This window comes from Gallus gallus, chromosome 1 (genome assembly GCF_016699485.2).
Source record: "Gallus gallus isolate bGalGal1 chromosome 1, bGalGal1.mat.broiler.GRCg7b, whole genome shotgun sequence".
Taxonomy (NCBI): domain Eukaryota; kingdom Metazoa; phylum Chordata; class Aves; order Galliformes; family Phasianidae; genus Gallus; species Gallus gallus.
In genome coordinates, this window is record NC_052532.1 from 102,241,196 (window position 1) to 102,256,967 (window position 15,772).

A 15,772-nucleotide genomic window follows, 5' to 3' on the forward strand; every position below is an offset into this window, starting at 1 on the left:
GAAGGATTTATTTAAATTAAACTCAGCATTAAATAAGAGCTACGGTTAAAAAAAAATCAGAATTCTGAGAAAGACTGATCTTTCAATACGAATAGGTACAGGAACTCAAAAAAAAAAAAAAAATCCTTGGAATGAAGTTATTTCTAGCTGCTTTAAACAAAGAACTCTGGTATGCAGGAGGAAAATTTGAAGACAATTGTTTTCAAAAGTATGAACTCCTCTACCTCAGTATTTGACAAGGCAGGCAAATCTAAGATAATATTTATGACTTCCCAATTTAGCACAACTTTCTAGGCATGTGAAAAGACAGCACATCAAGATGGCTACCTTGAAGGATCCTGGAAGCTTGGAAGCTTTGTGTCAGGGATATATCTTCGCATTGGATTTTCATCACTATCACACTGTCTCTGGAGATTTAGAAAGCACGGATTCCCAAACCTGTTTTCTTTGGAAGCACTATATTACACTATTAGAGTATTTATGGGATGTTCTTACACAGAGGATATAACTGGTATATCAGAGTTTGAGGTATTGTTCTGTAAAAAGCTGTAATATTTTAGATCTTTGGACTACTGGCTCTAGTGTAGTCCATGGAAGACTGAAGATATCTCAGCTGGAGATTACTAATATAAAATACATCTAGGGAAGATGCTTAGCAAAATGATTATATGGCACTTCATGCAATTCAATTGATTTTTTTTAAAGTGGAGTGCTTTAATATCTCTGAATAAACTTGAGCTCCAAGGAAGCTACTGAAAGTATTTCCATTACAAGCTCATCTATTTGCTAGCCATACAAGAAAGAAAAAACAGTGAATATAGCATAACTTTAATAGCAATCAAATACACTTTAGACTTAACATCAGAACAGACACACTATAACCTAATGTGTCAATTTTGAATTTTGTGTAGAATGAGGAAACTGGATTAATTTTACAGATCTTAAGCAAACTTAAAGTCCTGTGAGAACACTTAAGTGTGTTTCATTATAGCTGAAAACCTGTTGAAGGCAATGAGAAAACCAAAGTCCTTGAAGTGAAACATGATTAAATCCTTTACTGAACTTTGTTGAGGCTGGCAAGACTGCCCCTGGAATTACTAGGACCAAGATGTATGTCAGCTTTTCAATGACCCAAGTTATACTTAACATCTCTGATGAAGACATGCTTTTACCTTACTGTGAGTGCTGAACGCTTAACTAGTCACATTCTCATACCCCTAAAATTAAGCTGATAATTCATATCTCAGGAAAGAATGTTGAGTCTACCTAGGATGTTTTTATTAAACCCGAGTCATGACTCTGGTCTATTTAACTTGCCTTTAAAGTTTTCTCATGTTCAAAAAATAAAAGTGAATCTCTAATCTAAGAAATTGCATGAAATACTCAGTTCATACTAGAAGATAAAATCTTATTAATTAGACAAAATACTCATTACTTAACAGAAGTTTCAAGAGTAAGCTTCACCAGAAAGGTGCAGGTGCTGACCTATATTTTGGTACATTTTCTGCAGCCAAGCAGTAGTGGGGTGTTTTTGGTGGAGCTGAAGGCACTAAAAACTGCAACTCAATTGTCATTACAGGCTGCTGATCGTTCCTGAGTTCCCATCATTAAAGCTGGCCACTTTTTCAGTGGTTACAAGGATTTCCTGTTGCTGAGACAAGCATTGCAAGGTACTAGATCATCTCTATCTATGAAACATATTTTGTTGCAGATGCAGACATTACATGTAAGAAAGGTAAGTAAGTACGACTCTTGCCTGTTCTCCCAGGGCAGATCTCCTGGCAGTGACCAAGCATGCCCTTCACTTCCTCATACATATATCCTTTCTGCTTCCAAACATCATTCTCAGTGGTGAGAGTCTCTAACCAGCTAAGATCATTTTGTGCCATACAACTTCAGTCATCATGGGCTGAAACAGATAGGCACAGAATTCCAGTATCAGTACCCTGGAGACATTTTATCAAGTTAACAATGCACAGAGTGTGTGTTATCAACAAAACAATATAAACCATTCATATGTTTACTCATCAGTAATTCACTAATAAAATGCATTGAAACATGCTAATTAAATAGCAAGCTGTTAATTATAAAATGTCAGCAGCTGAGCTACAGCAAGTATCATTTTAAGACCATTTCTGATCTTAGAAATATACTGACTCTGAGTAAAATGATTAATCTCATTCTAGGAAACATTTATTTTCAGTTTTTTTGAAAGAACAGGAAATTTTAGAACATTAAAGACACTGTAACAACCTCCACTGATGTCACAGACAAAATATCAAAACAGCCATATATAACACTCCAAAAAGGAAGGCAAGAATCAAAAACCTTGCAAACAATATGAAATAAGATCTGATTTGCCTCTGTATCTGGCAATTATGAGATTTGTAGTTTCACAGAATCGCATTCAGAATTGCTGAGGTTAGAGAAACTCCTCTTGAGTTCATCTGGTTCAGCTGAAACAAGGCCATCTATAGTTGCTTGCCCAGAATCATGTTCAGGTGTTTTTTTAGTATTTTCAAGGATAGAGATCTCCATTTCTTTGGGCAACTTCTTTGTGCCAGTGCTCAGTCACCCACACAGTAAGTAAATGCTTCTGAACATTCAGACGGACTCTCTAGTGATCCAGTTTGTGCTTATTGTCTCTCTTCCTGGCACTGGGTGCAACTGGAAGGAGCCTGGCTACACCTTTGCACCTTCTCCCATGAAGTATGGATACCATTAATAAGATCCTCTCTGAGCTTTCTCTCTGCTGCGCTTAGTCCCAGCCAGGTCCCGCAGGCTCTCCTCAAAGGAGAGATGCTACAGTCCCTTCATCATTTTTTCTGGCCATTCTCTGGACTCTCCAGTAGCTCCTTGTCTCTCCTCACTGGGGGCCCCAGAGCTGGATGTAATGTTCCAAGTGTGGACTCATTAGGGTTGAGTAGAAGGGAAGAATCACCTCCTTCAAACTGTTGAGAACATTTCTCCTAATAGAGCCCCGGACACCACTAGCCTTCTTTGAAGCAAGGGCACATTGTCATTTCAAAGAAAGGAAATTTAAATATATATTACAAGAACATTACCTTCGTGAGCCTTGTTAGTAATCTTCAACTTGGGTCTTTTTTTTCATGTTCTCTGTATAAGTATCATAAAGAGAAAACAGAAAAAAAATAATTTGTCTTTATTATCAATGAGAAGAGTGATGGGAGGGTAAAAAGATTAAGTTATTCAGACCACCTGATATAAAGATATAAAGTACACAGTGTGGCTACTTTCCTTCCAGAATCCTGGACCACACAAGTAGTTATCTACTGTTTTTCTTCTGACTTGAAGTGTCAAAATGAAAATGAGTTCTACATTAACACAAGTAATATCATTTAAAAATTATCTTACCTATGCCAAATAATAATGTCAAATTCTCAAATTTAATTTAAAGTTCTATGTCCAACATAATTCTACTCTCTTATGCATGCAATAGGGAATATGGATTTATGTAACAGCAAATAGGACAGAGATTGTGCAAGAGAGTGGGTAAGGGAAGATTTCATGGAGAAGTTCTGTTCATTGAGGTGTTGAGAAGATCCCATCTGAAACCACCAAATTTCTCAGAAGGTATGAAAAAGTTCAAGCGGTGATATAGGTTGTGGTTGTTTTTTGTTTGTTTGTTTGTTTTTGTTTTTTTTTTTGTTTGTTTGTTTTAATTTCTTTCTTTCTCTTTTGTTTTACTTAACCTCTACCTACTTTGTTCCAGCTGAAGAGCAGAATGATGATTTTGAAGTTTTAATCTACAAGGTCTGTGCAGTCATTTGCTATGGCTATCAAACATCTCTGACTGGTGATAGAAAACCACAGTGTCCACAAAGTGAAACTGGGCAGTCTAATTTAGATGAAGAAGTTAATGAGCTGAGCATTAGTCCTTGGTTCTTAGAACAGAAAGGACTTATTTCAGTTAAGCAGCAGCATTCATAACCTGACCTCTAGAGGGCTGCCAACATTTTGTCCCAGCTGGGTCCTGGGAAACTCATGTTCTTGTATTACTGGACAATAACACTACCACTTAAAAAACATACTAACTGCAACAGAGCAGTTGTTGTAATAGACAGACTGTTCTCCAGCAGACAAATCTTGCTAGTGCTTATTCTGTTGTTTAATATTAGAGCCACAAAGCATTAAAAATTATTTTTTTTTTCTCTTGCTTGCAGTATAGAAAATCATTTGGTTGATCATATCTATATTCAATATTCAATATTCAAATATGAATACAGACATAACACAAACATTGTTCCTGAAAATAAAATGCAGTTATGGAAACTAATAAAGAATTTTTTTGTATGTACTAGAAACAAAATAGATCATTACATTTCTCCAATTTCTCCAAAAATTGGAGATTTTTAAATTATTTTAGCACACTTCAGACTATACTGGTATGACTTGTGTGTTCATTTCCTGTAATAAGTACACAGAAAAAGAGCACTGGGAATTAAGCAGAAGAATTAGTATTTACTGACATATGTTTTCAAAGCAGAGGATCTTTCTTCACATTGGAAAGCAGCTAGCTGTGATTACATGTAGCAGTGAGTTCACTGTACCCAGTTTCAAAAAATGTATTTTAATATAGAAATCAAGCAAAAAGACAGATTGTGGATAGATTCAATTTTTCCAAAATAGTTAGAGAATGCCACTACTCTTCAGAAATCCTGTTAGACTGTGCAGGGGGGAGCAGAGTGAACGCTTTCAAGGTTAGCTGATAGCTTCTCTCTGGACTGAGTACATACTAGGCTGTCATGGACCCTGATGCATCTCCCCTTGATGGAGCTGAGTGATACAGCTCTACTTGCACTCAGAGCACTATTTCATATCAGCAGTTCAAGGCCACTCAGGAAAATCCTATAGAACATTTTTTGCCTAGTTTTTTTACCTGGTAAACTATGAGCAAAAAGAATTTCATGATGTCTTCAAGTTGCATTAAAACCAGTTTTTTTTTTTCACAACTGCAAACGTTTCCTTTTTTATTGCAGAAAACTGTTACAAGCTCTGCGCCTCCTGCATATATGAAGATGTTTAACATTAAAATTACAAGAACAGTTTAAAAATGAAGTATATAATTGATTTTTTGGATTCAGACATTCTAGACTATGAAATGAAATCAGTATGACTTAATCCTATACATGAGGTCACAAAAAAAGTCCACAGAACAGTTTAGATATTATTTATTGATACGATGTGTAAACACAAAGAACCAAATACAGAAATATGCATTTTCAAATAATAGCTCAATATTCAACAACAACAAAAAAAGACAACTCTAGATGAATTGTGACAATAAAAATGAAAACAAAAAAAGTCTTTAAGGATCATGCACATCTCATTCAATGCAAAAATGGTTAGCATTTGGCTGCCTACAATTCTCTCATATTTAGAGATATGTGCTAATAATCTGTTGTTGCTAAGGGATGTTGCTAAGTACGGCAAAGCACAGAGGAGGTCCGTCACCTCTTCACTGACAACTTCTAGCATCAATTATTTTGCGAAATACAGATTTCATTTTTCTGAATGTTCTGCATATATTTTGAGATAAAAGATTTATCACTACTGTACAATTTGAACATATAAAGTCTGAAATCTTCTTGTATAATTACTTCTTTGTCATTAAAACCTAATTTATGTTCCTCAGCTTTGCTGTGCACTTGTCTGAAGGTAATAACCACCACCTGACATATTTTTGTTCATTTCTGACCAAATTGTATGAGAAATTTGTGTATTCTTGACAAAGAAACATTTTTATGTTGATTTATTTGATCAATCATTGTTTTATTTAAAGGAGAATATTTAATTTTAACTGGAAATATTATAAAAAATATATTGCCTTTAACAAAGCAAAAAATCAAGAACCATTAACGAAATGCAATTGGAAAACTTGTAGTTAAAAGAGCATTGCACAGAAACACTAAGTTCAAATTACAGTCACTCTAAAACCGTTACTCATATGAATCCAGATTTTAAAAGGAAGCTTTTATGCTATGTTCTTTCTAATGAGTACCTCAGTTAACAGAGTATGGAAACGTATCTGAAACAGATTGATAATATTTCTAAACTCATATATATTGTGAGTACAAAGGCTTGTTCTATAAGTTTTTAATGGTGACTAGAATAATTTATACTGCCAATTCCCATTTCATGAGTGAAAGTCAAAAGAAGATATGTTCCCAAGTAATTTAAGGAAAAAAAAATCTCTCTGTAGTTTTCTGTTGATTTATATGAGTAATTTGAAGCCTGATATGAAGAATCCAGGGTCACTGCACTATAAACAAAGTGTTTTTGAGCTGTATCCTCAACAACCACTTTACAATACCATTATGAGCACTACAGTTATGTGAAAGGTAAACACGTTTAACACACGTTGATCAGTATTAGGTATCAAACCTTTTTCTCTTACTTATTTATTTAAAACAATATGTGAATAACAAGCTCCTAAGTTTCATTTCTCCAAATCCCAGTTTATCTGTTTTTTTGTTTTTTTTTTTCAAACTGTTCTTAGTCATTTCTCTTGTGGTATGAAGCAGAAATAGTAGTTTGGGTCAACTTGCACTAAAGCTGTCCTCAAAGTCTGTGTGAATCTTTCCTTGAAGAGCGAAGAGAAACATTAGAGAGGAAGTAACAATTTTTTTATTTTTCAGTGGTTTAAATAAATGTTCCAATAAAACAGAAAAGTGTTTATTTCCATGGGCTGTAGTGAGGCAAAATAACTTGAAGTGGACCATTAGTTTGATAAGTGGTTCAGGTGAAGACCTAGTTGCTTACAGCTTGAAAGGATTAGTAAACCTTTCCTTTGAAGAGAGTAAGAAAGAAAATTCCTCCCTCAAGATCTTGAGACAGAACTTTTCAGCTGAATTTTCTGGAATTCTTTTTAATTCTACATTCCTCCTATGTGCACACAAACATAATGTGGAGAATTCTGTTATGCTAATGTAACAATTCTCTCACTGTTACAGTCATACTCATATTAGTAGTAATGTTCCTACCTAAAAATAACAATACTAGGCTCTAATCAAGTAGAATGTGTCATAGGAACCACATAAGCGTTGAACAACTAAACCCAACCCAGAGACAATTATCAATTTCACCCAAAAACTAAATCATAATGACAGTTACCCATATGGGGGTCATGTTCCTAGAGAAGTTATGTGCTTTAAGTTTATTCTAAATTTCACATGGAATGAACTGCATATATTCAGAGATGTCAAACAAGTATATATACAAGCAACAAATATACGTATATGTTATGGTTTATCCTTTCCTGAATGCTTAAATGGGACTTTGTTGCTTTTTTCTACTCTATGCAGATGTTTGCTGAATTTCCTAAATCACAGTTGAGGAACCTTTATTTATTTATTTATTTATTTATTTATTTATTTATTTGACAGCTAGTTAGATTTTTCAACCACAGTAGTAAGCTACATATTAATAGCCCTCATTACCATAGAAAAAAAAAATAATCTTACAGTCCTACAGTAAATCCATGCCTGCAGCATAAAAAAAATCAATCCAAAACAAACAAACAAAAAAACCTAAATGCAATATAACCTGTTACTAGTTATTTCACTCCAAAAAGTACTAAATGTTTGCACTACAGATCCTATCAATCCCTTTGAATTTTCTTTGTATTCTACTGGAGTAGTAGACCAAAAGGATTCAGACTTCTTTGCTGTGCCACAAAATCATATGGTAAAGAATCTTTACTCTTCTGGAACACATAATTGTTTGGCACGCAATCACATATAAATATTCTTCAGCAGTCTTCCTATGAAGTACATCTTGCCTAGTGCACTACAGCCAGAAAACACCTACACAAAACATATTATCCTCCCAAAGATGTACCAAACGTAAGATGACCAACAACCTGAATTATAAGAATAAAAATTTGAGGCAACCATGGTTATTTTTGAAAATATAGTGGAAGATTGGTGCTTCAGAGGCTAAAAGGTCTCCTATCTTGTGTCTTGTCCCCTTAAGGCCATCATTTATGGATGTTTTAGTTTTGCTATTAAAAAAATTAAAATGTTACTTTTGTTTGCCAGGCTCTTCCCTGATTTCATCTTTACGAATCTCACTCTTCCATTGTATTGTTTTCATGTAATTGTTATGTCTTTTGTCTTTCAATTCCTGAAGTACAGGATCCTGTCCTTCTGCTACACTTAAGAGCCTTCACATTATAATAAAATGCTAATAAATATATATGCATTAACATAAAATAATCATAATGTTACTAATGGAGAAGAAATGGGAAAGGATAGCAACCTTCATCTTGTACTAGCCCTTCTAGTAGTGCTCACTCCTCTGTGAACAGCAGAGTATTGCAATTACCTGCAGAAGCTGGCGCACTGCAAGAAAATGACAAATGTAGTAGTGACATTTCTGACATTTCTATGAAGAAAGGGAACAGGCTGTGCTTAATCTAGCCCTCCCCCTAAAAAAACTACAAAAAAAAATCTTAAACTGCTCACACATTCACATACCCCTGACCCTCAACAAAGCAATAAAATGCCTTTTGCTTTTTCTGATTAAAACATAAAACACCTGAAACAGCTGATAGTCTTGCTATTTTTTTTCTCCTTTTTTTCTCCTGTGATACTGGCAGGTCCCCAATTACACTACTCCCAGCAGCAAAGATGACCTGCTCCCTGAAGAGCACGCTGGGCAGTGGAAATATGCTGGACTCCTGTTAGAGGCACAATTAGGGATGAAGAAGAGCCAGCCTCTGCAGCTAGTGATTGTCAGTTCAGATCTTAGAAGGAAGCAACAGTATAGTACTATCTGTAACTTTACTTTTTATTCCCAGCACAACAGTTACAAACACCTTCTAGAACAGATTTTCAGATGCGTAGCCTGCATCAATGCTTCCTTTGAAACAACGGACTTAGTAACTCCTAAAATTGGAGATATGCTATGAGATAATTAAATGTAGGAAATATGGCTGCTCTAAATCTCACCTTAGGGGTTTAGCTGCTAGTCCATATTTTGAAAGAAATAGTGATTATCCCAACTTCTAAAACTGCTCTCTCATTTAAGCTCTTCACTTATCTAACAAGTAATTTAGACATAATATCAGGATTTATAAATGTAAGGAAGGTGCACCACTGGTAAATGTTTGCTAACTTTGCTAAGACAGTATCAGTTTTAATAGTCTAGGAAACCTATTTTTCTGGTATTTTAGAAATTTCATAGAAGCACTGAATGGCTTGAGTTGAAAGGGACTCTAAAGATCATCCAGTTCCAAGCTCCTCGCCATGAGCAGGGTTGCCACCCACTAGATTAGGTTACCCAGGAGACTATCATATTCTTTTCATTTTATATGTTCAAATAAGTGTTTCTTAGCATTTGGTTTTCTATGGTGTTGACATGGAGGTTTCAGGGAGGTTTAGATCTATTATTTGCCATGAATTAGTATTTACTATATTTAATATATCAATAAATATTCCCAAAGATATTAACTTTTGATTACCTGATAATTTTTAAAGGAATTTCCACTGATCTGTTGAAAACTACAATAGAATGGAATGGAATGGAACAGAACAGCAAAAAACAAACAAGCAAACAAACAAAATAAACAACACAGAAGAGTTAGAATGGGTATTAATATATTATTGAGTTCAATTACCTGACCACTTCAGGGCTAACAGATAGTTAAAGCAGATTATTAAGGGCATTATTCAAATGCTTCTTGAATGCTGACAAGCATGAAGCATTAGACACCTTATTAGGAAGCCTGTTCCAATTTCTGAGCACCCTCAAAGTAAAGAAATTCAACCTAATGCCCTCTCTGAGCCTTCCCTGGTGCAGTAGTTTTAATATGTCCTGTCATCAGTACCAAGAAAAAGAGCTCAGCCTCTCCTGTACGCTTCTCCTCAGGAATTTGCAGAGAGCAATGAGGTCACCTGTTGGGCTCCTTTTCTCCAGCCTAGACAAACCAAGTGTCTTCAGACTTTCCTCATAAAATATGCCTTCCTTTTACCACTTCTGTTGCCCACTGTATGCATTACAGTAGCTTAACAGACTTTTTATATTGTGGAATCCAGAACCACACACCACATTCAAGGTAAGGATGCATCAACAGCAAGGACATTACCTTTTTTGATCAGCTGGCTGTACTGTGTTTAATGCTGTAGATAGGTATAGTACTGTCTATGAACATACTGGTATGTTCTTTTACAAAATACTTATTTTTTGTAATGGTCTTGAAATATGTATCTCTTGCCTACATCTGTATTAAGTCTTTTCAAATTTAAGTGATCTTCCTCAATTTCCAGTGAGATTGAAAAAAAGTTTGCATGGGTGTTCTTGTCAAAAAGCTACACTTTTTTACAGTCATTTTTTCCCTGTCAGTTCAACCAGAAATTTCAGAATAAAATTTATTTTCAAAACAATCTCTGCTTTGTCAGCATAATCCCAGAATGTGTCAGTTTGCTATACAGTAAACACCTGTGACTTTCTGAGGCCAGTGAAAATATCTATTTCTGCACTGTTCTTTATATTTTGATGAATAATGAAAATATACTTTTCAAAGCACTAGGACTAAGATGTGATTCCTCTTCCAAACAATTTACAATACTAGGAAATTACATAGGTCATATTAGAACAGAACATAAAGGTTTTTTTCCTTTTTTTTTTTTTGTTTTTGTTTTTGTTTTTGTTTAAACTTTCTACTGGAGGAAAAGCTTGCTTCAAATAGAAAACAGCCAAAATATGCCACTACTGACAGCATTTAAGGCTGTTATCCAGAGTTTGGACATAAAACTTTATTATACAGTCATTTGAAGCAGTGAATTAACCAGTCTCCTACACAGAAAGGCAAAGGATGGCAGCCCCATTGTTCCAGAATTGGAGATCTCCCAGGGCCAGGATGTTTACTGCCAAACAGAGCCCATTGCCTGTGTGCTATACAGCTTGCAGATAGCAGCAGGAGGAGTTCTGTCAGAGATGAGCACTGCTCCAGTGACAAGACATCAAGCACTATAGCAAAGGCCTCCTCTGTAGCACCATGCTAACAATAAACGATTATGTGGCCTCTATGAGTCAGTGACCAGCTGAAATAAGCTTGCCTAGTGCAGCATCTCCAAATGTCACAAAATGTTGCTGTTTCATGTTGTCAGTGCACTCTTTCTTTGTGAAAACATACCCACAAAATATTCACAAAAGTACCCCACTAGCTTCAACTCACATGTGTGTAAAAAAGGAGAAAAAATAACAATTGTAATTTCATACCATTATCATGCTTCTTCATGTTGGTCTGGATTGGCCCAAGAAGATGATCTCTACAATTTGCTTGTTTGGTTAGCTTTTTGTACAACTAATAATAGAATGATCCCTTTTTAAAAGAATTACAACAACAACAACAACAACAACAAAAAGATATGACAAAAGTAAAATTATTTCATTTTCTGTAAGCTCAGTGAATTATGCATTCTTTCCTTTCCTTTCCTTTCCTTTCCTTTCCTTTCCTTTCCTTTCCTTTCCTTTCCTTTCCTTTCCTTTCCTTTCCTTTCCTTTCCTTTCCTTTCCTTTCCTTTCCTTTCCTTTCCTTTCCTTTCCTTTCCTTTCCTTTCCTTTCCTTTCCTTTCCTTTCCTTTCCTTTCCTTTCCTTTCCTTTCCTTTCCTTTCCTTTCCTTTCCTTTCCTTTCCTTTCCTTTCCTTTCCTTTCCTTTCCTTTCCTTTTTTTAAGGGGTAAGGTGCATTAAGAATTTCAAAAAGAAGAATTTTTTGAAATTTTTGAAAAAAAGAAAAAAGAAGCAGGAGAACGGATAAGTTCAATATGTACCTCAAGACAATTGGACGAGAATAGACAATTATTTGAACTGTATGAAGTTAGTTGCTATATAGTGCTGTACATCATTATTAGTATGGTTTCTATGTCACATTAATGGAACTACAGTTAGATTCACCCAGATAAATGAAGAATGAATTCTGATGGAAACAAGCTAAGCTCAGTGGTGATGGAACCAGAACTGGATTTAGCATGCAACAATTCATCATAATACAGCCTCTTTCCTGTCCTGAAGGGCTTCTATGACAGATGGAGCCCAAAGTCATGGTCTAAACAAATTTAACTGACATTTTACAGGAATGGCCCAAAGAGAAAATGGTACGTGTGTTTTTGTATGAAAAGACAGGAAAGGTGGTAATTAATTGTTATGTATTGGAAAGTGTGGGGCCTGAGCATGATGTACAGTGGTATGGAATAAAGGAATGCATATTGTTCTGGTTTTGACAGAGATAACTTTGTTCACAATGGCTGGTATGATGCCATGTTTTGGATTTACAAGAAAAAAGCAATGTTGGTATCACACTGTTTTAGTTGTTGCTGAGCAGTGCTTACGCTAAGTCAAGGCCTTTTCATCTTCTCAAGCTGACGTGGGGCTAAGGGTGCACAAAATTATTCACTGTAATAATTTTGTTTGTTTTAGTAAAGTCAATTGTAATTGGACTTCAAAGTGACACACTTGAAGTTCACCTTAAGATATATGTAGGATTTCATAAGAAGTGTTTTTACAAGAAAATATTAAGAAAAGAAAATACAGAAATGTCATGGTTTTACGATTTTTGGTTATCAGTATTCCACATCACAACATCATGTAGTGTACTGGGAGTTAAGGAGCAAATGCTTTAGTTCTGGGTACCTGTCTGGAAGAGAAGAAGAACTACGCTCCCCAAGAGCCTTTTCAAGTACTGTTATCATTCCCACTCAAGGGAACAGATATAAGGGCTGCAGGTCATCTGACTTGTCCCTCTTCTCATCTCACCGTGTTCCCTGTCGGATCGGCTCACTACTGCTGCGCCCGACTGCATGCAAGGCTTCAGTATTAGCGTAAGGCCTTTGGCTCTCGGACAATCTTCTCATCAATTATTGTTGATTTATATTGTATTATAGTGTGTTATCTTACATTCCGGTACTATATTTAGTAAATTAGTTTGTTTCTCTTCAGATCATTGCCGCTGTTTTTAATTATTTTGGGGTCCCCTGTTTCCCTTCCTGGAGGTGCGGATTTTGCGAAATCCCTCCGCTCCACTAGTCACGGAACCGGGCCGGACCAGCCCTTACACTGTTGACAAGAAATCAAATGTGATTACAGAGAAAATAATATCAAACAGTTTAGATTTAACATTAATATTTATCATTGTATATCAAACTAGAAACCTTGTTATAAGTTTCGTGTGGGCAAAACATTATGTATGCATGAGGCCAAATTATTATGATCCCTAGATGACATAATTAGGCCTTTTTGCCTCTACGGTAGTTTACTTGGCAAAAGAATATTTCTAAGAATACTTGTGAAAGCAATTTAAGTTTAATTATGGAAATTATAACATGTTCTATAGTTTCTGGAATGCTTTAGTGTCTGAATTAAAACCCACCATATCATTAAGACTGCTTTAGTATACAAAGTTAAAGATGCTTTGAAGGGCTTAGCTGAATTGCAAGCAGAAAGTCAGAAAAACAGGAATGAGCATGCTCATGGATCACAGAATCACAGAATTCTAGAGGTTGGAAGATATCTCTAGAGAACAGAGTCCAACTCACCTGCTAAAGCATGTTTCCTACAGCAGATTGCATAGGTAGACGTACAGATCAGTCTTGAATATCTCCAGAGAAGGACAGCTCCACAACCTCTCTGGGCAGCCTACTCCAAAGCACTGTCTATCTCACAGTAAAGAAGTTCTTCTTGTGATAATGTGGAACTTCCTGGGTTCCAGTTTCTTACCACTGCCCCTTGTTCTGTCGCTGCATACCACAGAAAAGAGTTCAACCCATAAGCTTGACTCTTACACCCTAGATATTCATGAAGATATGAGATCACCTCTCAGACATTTCCTCTTCAGATGGAACAGTCTTTCCTCTTAAGTGAGATGCTCCAGACTGTGTTTGCTTCTGCAGCATATATACTAAAATTGGAACAATACAGGGAAGATTAGCGTGTCCCCTGCATAAGGATGATATAAATTTGTGAAGCATTCCATATTTTCCTTCTACTGGAGAAGCTGGCAGCCTGTGGCTTGGACAGATGCACTCTTTGCTAAGTAAAGAACTGGCTGGAGGGCTGGGTCCAGAGAGCAGTGGTGAGTGGAGTTAAATGCAGCTGATGACTGGTCATGAGTGGTGCTCCCCAGAGGTTGGTACTAGGGTCTGTCCTATGCAATATGATGATCTGGATGAGAGGATTGTGTGCACCCTCAATTGCAGATGGCACAAAGCTGGGAGGAAATGTCAACCTTCCTGAGTATAGGAAGGCCCTTCAGAGGGATCTGGACAAGCTGAATAGCTAGGCTGAGACCAATGGGATGAAGTTCAGCATGACCAAGTGCCAGGTCCTGCACTTTGGCCACAACAGCCCCAGGGAATGCTACAGGCTTAGGTCAGAATGACTGGAAGACTGTATAGAGGAAATGGACTTGGGGGTGTTGGTTGACTGTTGGCTGAACATGAGCCAGCAGTGTACCCAGATAGCCAAGAAGACCAATGGCATCCTGGCTTATACCAGAAATAGAGTAGCCAGCAGACCAGGGAGGTGATCATCCCCCTGTACTCAGCTCTGGTACGGCTGCACCTTGAGTACTGCATTCAGTTTTAGGCCCCTCACTACAAGAAAGAAATTGATGCCCTGGAACATGTCCAGAGAAGCTGTGAAGTGTCTGGAGCACAAGTCTTACGAGGAAGCAGCTGAGGGAACTGGGATTATTTGGTCTGGAGAAGAGGAGGCTTAGAGGAGACCTTACTGCTCTATAATTACCTGAAAGGATAGTGTGGGGAGGTGGAGGTTGGCCTCTTCTCCTGCGTAACTAGAGATGAGGGAATGGCTTCAAATTGCAGACTCTCTCTAGAAGTTCCCTGTTTTTCTTTAACTGAGAAGCCCAGAACTGGACAAAATACTCCAGACGTGGACTCACCAAGGCAGAGTAGAGGAGTAGAGGAGATAAATTCCTTCAACCTGCTGGCCATATTCTTTTTAATGCACCTCAGGATGCCATTCTAATTCTGGGCTACAAGGGCACACTGCTGGCTCATGGTCAACCTGTTGTCCAACAGAACATCCAAGACCTTCTCTGCAGCGCTCCTTTTCAGCAGGTCAGCCCCTAATCTGTACTGATGACACACTGACTTCACACTTGCCCTTGTTGAACCACATCAGGTTCCTCTCTGCCCAGCAAGGTGAGGAAGATTTTGTGTCAATTGCTGTCACAGACAAAACTGACATAAGTTGAGAAAAATTAATTTTATCTATTGTCAGTTAAAATATTCTAGTCAGGAAGAAGGAAACCATATAAAAACAGCGTATTTCCTCTCCCTTTCCTTGATTTACATTCATTCCTTTACTCCAGACTCCTCTACTGTGTCCTGGAGTGGTGCAGGTGGGTATCATGGAGGACAGAGTTACAATAAGTAAGTGATGCTTTCTCTGCTTATTCTTCCTCCTCACACTCTTTTATTCCTTCAGTATAGGCTCCCCACAGCCCACAGCTCCTTCAGGGCTTATTCAGGCTTATTCACCTACTCTGGTATATGTCCTCCATTCACTCTGGTGCTCCTCTCCTCCTGTTTCTCTCTGATCATGGTGTTCCATTTGTTGTTCTTCCCTGTTTTTATCTTTCCTCCTTTCTCTGTGCAGCAGTTTCTGCCCTTCCCTCCCCAGGCTTTCCCCAGGCACCCTAGGGTGGCTGCTGGGCCCAGCCCTAAGCTGGTCCATGGAGCCACTTGGAACCATCTGTGCCTCATGCAATAGGGCAGCGCTAGTCTTGT

The 15,772-nt window shown here is 37.1% G+C and overlaps 1 pseudogene; it reads left to right on the top strand.

Annotated features, from left to right (window-relative positions):
- Nucleotides 1–13,900: 13,900 nt before the first annotated feature.
- On the top strand, nt 13,901–14,001 carry LOC112531613 (annotated as a pseudogene).
- Nucleotides 14,002–15,772: the final 1,771 nt, after the last annotated feature.